The following is a 6,103-nucleotide window of genomic DNA, read 5'->3' on the forward strand; positions in this document are numbered from 1 at the left end:
GTGTATATATTGACTGGACTTATAGCATATTTTAATGCCCAAAGGGAAGACTAAACTCAGAGAAAATGGCCTTAATCTGAGTTATTGATGTTCCTTCTGTTAAAACAGTCTCCTCCTGCAAAAGTTATGCTCCAGTCTTAGCCAGATGTTTGGAAAGGGAATCAAAATTCACCGAAAATGAACAACTGAACATTCTGTTTCTTTTGAGATGTTTGTACTCATATGTGTGTTTGTGCTTTCATAAAATGCCTGTAAGCAATGAACTCTGTGGATTATGGTAGAGATTTTTCAAAAGCTGGAGGTTGTACAGAAGTATAGCTGGCTAATCCTAGATCCCTATCTCTACAAGTGGGATTAAAGTCAGCCTTGAGTGTGAACACAAACTCATCCAATTGAAAAGCTTAATTACATCAGACATTCAGGATACCTGTAACCAACCTTTCTCTTTCTATACTGTTTCAACTATGCAGTTACAGAACACCGAAAACATCTGGTGCAGCTTTATTAGTTTGTCCTTGATGAAGGCTAATACACAAGACTGGAGCTTTTTAATACACTATGTTTTGAGCAAAATCTTTAGCACATCTTTAAAACACTCAATGAAATAATATAAAACTCAGCTTCATTCACTTACGAAAGCAGTGGGGGTTTCAAAAAGCTACAAAATTGTTTTGAATTCTAAAGATGCTGCAGTTTCCATTGTCAGTAACTTCAGAATTGATGCATCTACTCTAGGTAATCCTTTACACAACAGCCTGATTTCCAAGCACCCAGGCTCTTGGCTTTTGGTTGGTTTGGGTTTTTTTCTGTTTTTTTTTGGTTGGTTGGTTGGGGTTTTTTGTTCGTTTGTTTGTTTTTTTGTTTTTAAAGGACTTCTTATACATTGAAAAAAGTTTGGCAGAAACAATTTGTAAAAACCATTTCTACTAAGCAGATTAAGCAATGGGCTAAATGTTTTGTCCATGCGTCTAATGCTTGAAAGGGTTTGTAACGCATTTTGCAACTTGGATGTGGTCTGCACAGGAAGCTGCTGGCCCCTCCACAACAACATAGAAAATGTTTGTCTTTTTTTTAAAGATGTTAAAACTGAATTGAATTTACTAAAAATGTAATTGTGTAGGGGGAAATGTTTATACTTTTATACTTTTTTAGGCACCCAGATTTTATCAGCTTAAATTGAGCACCCAAATTTCCCCGAAATAGTAACAGATTATCTTGTGTATCTGAAAATAAGCATAACAGTTGTCTGTGTTAACTGCATATTAAAACATTTCCTCTGCTGCAGTAGTCACTGTGTTTTTAAGCAGTATGACTCCACTGAATTCTCTGAGCTCCCGAGCTCATGGAATTGCAGCCAGCCATGTTTCTTCTTGTTTTCTTGATGTGCTCTACAGAGTAATTTGGCATTGGCTGAAGTGTATTTTAATGCCTGAAATACCTGTTTTGCAATGCTCCTTCTGAATCAGCATTTCTGTTGTCTCTCTTATTTAAGACCAAAAAGAATATTTTCTTTCATACAGTCAAATTTTCAAGAATGACAGCAGCAAAGCATGAGTAACAAACTGAGCAAACTGAACAAATTTGTAAAAAAGTGGGCTTTTCTAGGTGTATTTTTTGTTCACTGGAGTATTTTCAGTTTAAAAACATGCTTTTACAGTGAGACTACCTGCAATCTAGTTTACATTGTGTCCCTGTTGTAGCAAATTTGGGCAAATGAGTGGCAAATCATTTTGCACTTTGTTTCCAATACCTCACAAAGATTTTAAGAAAGAAAAAGCAAAACAAAAATAAAACAATAAACTTTAATAGGAGGGATCTTGTAAATTACTTAAATATGCTGTTTGAGACCACCTGAACTAAAAACTTTCTTGTTCTTGCTAATGTCATTATTGCTTTAATTTTTGTGAACACGTGAAGCTTTCAGATCAATAGAAGTGCTACCATGTGCCTTCTTCAAGGCATTAAGAATTGATCCCTAAGTAAGTTTGGTTTCTTTTTATTTGACTATTGTAATTTCAAATAAAGCTAGCTCTAGTAACAAGGTAACTGCATTAGAGTCCAGTCTGCATCACCAGGTTGTGTAAACATTGCTTCGTCTGGTAGGATCTTGCGGGATGAGGTAAAGTACCGAGACAGCTTAAACTGGAGTCCTTTGTTACTCTTCGGTCACTTGAAGAGTAGTTACCTCAAGAGCCCTGCCTATGGCTGTGTAATGCTGAGGGGTTCATAGCTGTACTGCAGAAGCCTGTGGTGTGAGCTCTGGATTTACACAGCTCCTCTATTCTTAAAGCAGGATTCTAGGTTAGAATTTAAGATCCTGAGCATAAACAGATCATAGCAGAAGACAATAAAGCAGGAAGGGAGAGATACCAAAACATAACAATTAATCAGGGTGACCTCTGATGGAAATGTAAATTCTGTGGTTTAACTTTCTACCCTTTTGCTATGCAAATATTCAGAGAAGTTCTTTGGTGTGATGTCCATGGAACAGGAGGTTACTTCAGCAGCTGATTTTCAGTGAAATTCTTTAAAGGCTGTTAAAAACTTCCTGCAAAACTTGTTTAAAAACGGAGAGGGTCAAATTTGCTATAGCAGTTTCTTGCTTTGAAGAAGCAAGGAAACAGGTAGCATACTGTTGGCCTTGAGCTTCATCAGAAGCTCGTTTTCTGTATCGGTGATGGCATTTTTGTATTAAATGCTTTTGGCTTCTTCAGGCAGCAATCAAACCAGAGTTTATCTGCAGTGAATGAGCCATCCTGAGGCCTCCAAGGCGTGAATGGCATCTGGTCCATAATAACTGTCCAAAAGTATAGTCTGACCTGGCAGCTCCCACAGTAAATGTGAAAGAGATTATTTTATGGGGTTTTTTAACCGAAAGACAAGAGGTTACCTGGAATTTTCCCCCCCTTCCTGTGGGGTCACCATGGATTATGTGCAGTTGGTTATCCCACAGTCATTTATTGCCTGATTGTATTTAGGAGCTTATATTAATTCTCTACTAAACTTTCATTCCTCAGAATCATATACTCAAAAAATCTGGAGAGTTTACTGTGGTTTTCTCCAAACTCAGGATTCTTGTGATGATGAAGCTTCCTTTTGGCTTTCATTGTAGCATTAGTAAAAGATATTTTTTAAGAAATTGAGCTTGAAGTGTCCATCCAGCATTTTTTTCTTCAGGTTTTCCTTACAGTAGCTGTATAGCTCCATTTCTGGCAATGCGAATGCACAGTTATGACTGATGAGAAACAGGACTGTTTCGAGAAGATACCAAAATTGAATCAATCTCCTTTTTCTCTGAGAGTTTTGTTGGTTGTGTCTTTTTTTCAGGAGAAAAATTAAAACTTCTAGCAGATAAAACAACCCCCCTGAGTGCAGGTGTGCTGAGGGAAGTGCTGCTCAGAACAGAACACTGCTCTGGGAATAGCTGGTGGTTGAGGGTTGTCATTCTTTTTGAGCTGGAGAGCCACCACCAGCAAGTTAACACACACCAATTACAAATTACTATTTTTATTAGTATTTAAAAAATGAACGTGGAATGCAAAAATGCAGTAGTATCTGTGTGAATGCAGTGACCTAGAAACTGGATTGTAATGTGTATTGTCCAGTCATGCAGGTGTACTGGAACAGATTCCTTCAGCAGTACTGAGCTTTTCATGGAGATGAAAGTCAGGTGAGAGAGAGTCTGTCCACTTGAGACGTGATAAAATCACAGCGTGTCAACTCTCCTGTTTTATTCTCTCACCACATCAAAGGCATCTTTCAAGTTTTTCAAATTAAATTCTTCAGTCAGCCCTGAAAGGTGGGGTCCTTGAAAAGAGGTGAGATTTTGTTATGCCTTTAAAAGCACCTGGTAACTCAGGACAGGAGGATTAAAGCTTCCTGGTTTAACCCTGCTGTGGTCATTGGAGAATTGTCTTTTCTAACACAGCAATTTTGAAATACGTATGGTCTGAGAATGCTGCCTGTTGCTTCATTACAGTTGAAACTGCGGTTACGTCCAGCTTTAAGGACAATGTCAGGATCTAATCTGGGTTTGTGTTGTAGAATTAGAGAGTCCTAAAATAGTGTAAATATTAAAAAAAAAAAAAAAGAGGTGGAGGCTCTCTGAACTCAGTGTCATATAACTTCTCTTTCCTTTGGCTCACAACAGTCAGGATCTGTCTTTAAAGGCTTCTTACTGAACTGAGGCTTTAAAGGGCTAAATAGATCTTACTGTTTGGTTTGCTTAAATGAGTGTCAGATAGAGGAACTCCTTCCATTTTCAGTGCAGAAATGCTAAGGGCTAAAATCCTTTCCAGGGCTAATTTGAAGTTCTGGAGACACATAAAATTTAAAAAGCAGCTACTCTGGTTTTCTTGCAACTCACGGGCTCCAACATCATTTTTAGAAATGGCTGAAGCAGTTGCAGATGTAAGTGTTCATGTATGGTTTGGAATTTCAGCGTCCGGCTTGGTAAGGGATACACTCGCCCAGCACTTTGCTAGTGCCCGTGCTGAAATCTAACAACTCTTATGAACGGCACTGGCAATAGAGAGACTTTGAGATGATTCTGCCCCAGGAGATGGTTGCTGAATGTTGCATTGCAGCTCAGCTGCCCTTTACTTTAGCAAGGTCTGCCGAGGCATAAACTCAAAGGTTCTGTGAATAGATACTGCTGCGAACACAGTTTTCTGGGCCCATCAAAGTGTTCGTTTCGGGATGTTGTGTGTTAATAACTGCAATAATGAGAGAGACCTTTTAGAAAGTTATTTTGCTACTTTGGGGGTGAAGGGTCTGTGACAGTGCTCTTGCCTTAGAAAGCCGAGCCTAAATTTTGACCTGACTTGGCACCTGTTGAGATTTCCAGGCCTGGTCATCTGAAACGTCAGAGTTAATGTAATTATGTACATGATTCTTGCTCCTTCTGAAGATTTTCCAAAAGCTTATGCACAGCTTTACTCAAGCTTAACTTGGCTCATGTGTATTTGCTAGGATGAAGCAAGTGCCAAGGCACTGCAAGAGAAACATTGCAGCCTGTCCACCTGAAACTGAAACGACACCACCAAACCGAAGGGGTATCACATGGCAACTGTTTCCACCTGCTTCCGTCCTAAGCCTCATCTGAGCCTAGCTGTGAGAAATCTATTTCCCACAGACCTCAGCCCACCTACCCGACCCAGCAGGTGTCCTTTGGTTTTTTAAACTCTTCTCCAGAATCACTGGTCTCAACATTAGTTGTGCATCAGCCGTTTGTGTTAATATCCAAGTGGCCATACTTTCAACATGTTATTTCCTGGATAGTGGATTAGCAATAACACTTTATTTCGTGCCAATTCATTATCTCTGAAGTGTTCTTACTGCAGCAAAGTTTGAGTTTTGATCTGGTTTTAATGCTTTTGCATTAGCCAAAACTCTTAGCACAGACATAGACAAGAAACTGAATCCATGGAATTTCCCTGGATAAAAATCTGCTAGGGCTTCCCAAGTCATTTGAAGGTGGTTACAGTTAACCATCATTTTTAAAACAAACATACAACTAAAATGTGTGTGGATATTTTTTTAACCTCCTTTTCATAACACTAGTGTATTGTAAACTGCATGAAATAAACCTGTTTTTCCCTTTTAAAGTCTGATGTCTTAAATCTGTCTTTTCTAAATCCATTAATGTTGACATTGACAGTGTAATTTCACTGATATTCCTAGTGTAGCACTTCAGATATAAAATGTAGTTGCATTTTCGTGCAGTGATTCAAAGCAGTAATATTTTTCCTTTGGAAAGGAGACACATCCTATTCTGCTGCCCCAAAGATGTTGTCAGAAAAAAGTCATGTTTATTCAGATTTATATCCACTGGGAAATTAAGGTATTTTCCTTTGCGTTTACTATGACTGTTGCTGAATCATTATAGTAGGAAATAGTCCCCTCTGGATATACAATCACACAAAAAAAACCCATGTACCAAGCTTTAACTAATCTCTTTGCTTACATTTTCTTTCACACAGCTCCCAAATAACCCCACCTAACATCACAGATTTATTTTATAATCCAGTACTTTGCTTTTTAATAGAAAAGCTGCTTTTGTCTGAAAAATTAAGCTAACTGAAATTGACACTTTGTAATAAGG

This window comes from Nestor notabilis, unplaced genomic scaffold, assembly GCF_000696875.1.
Source record: "Nestor notabilis isolate BGI_N333 unplaced genomic scaffold, ASM69687v1 scaffold20983, whole genome shotgun sequence".
NCBI classification, from domain to species: domain Eukaryota; kingdom Metazoa; phylum Chordata; class Aves; order Psittaciformes; family Psittacidae; genus Nestor; species Nestor notabilis.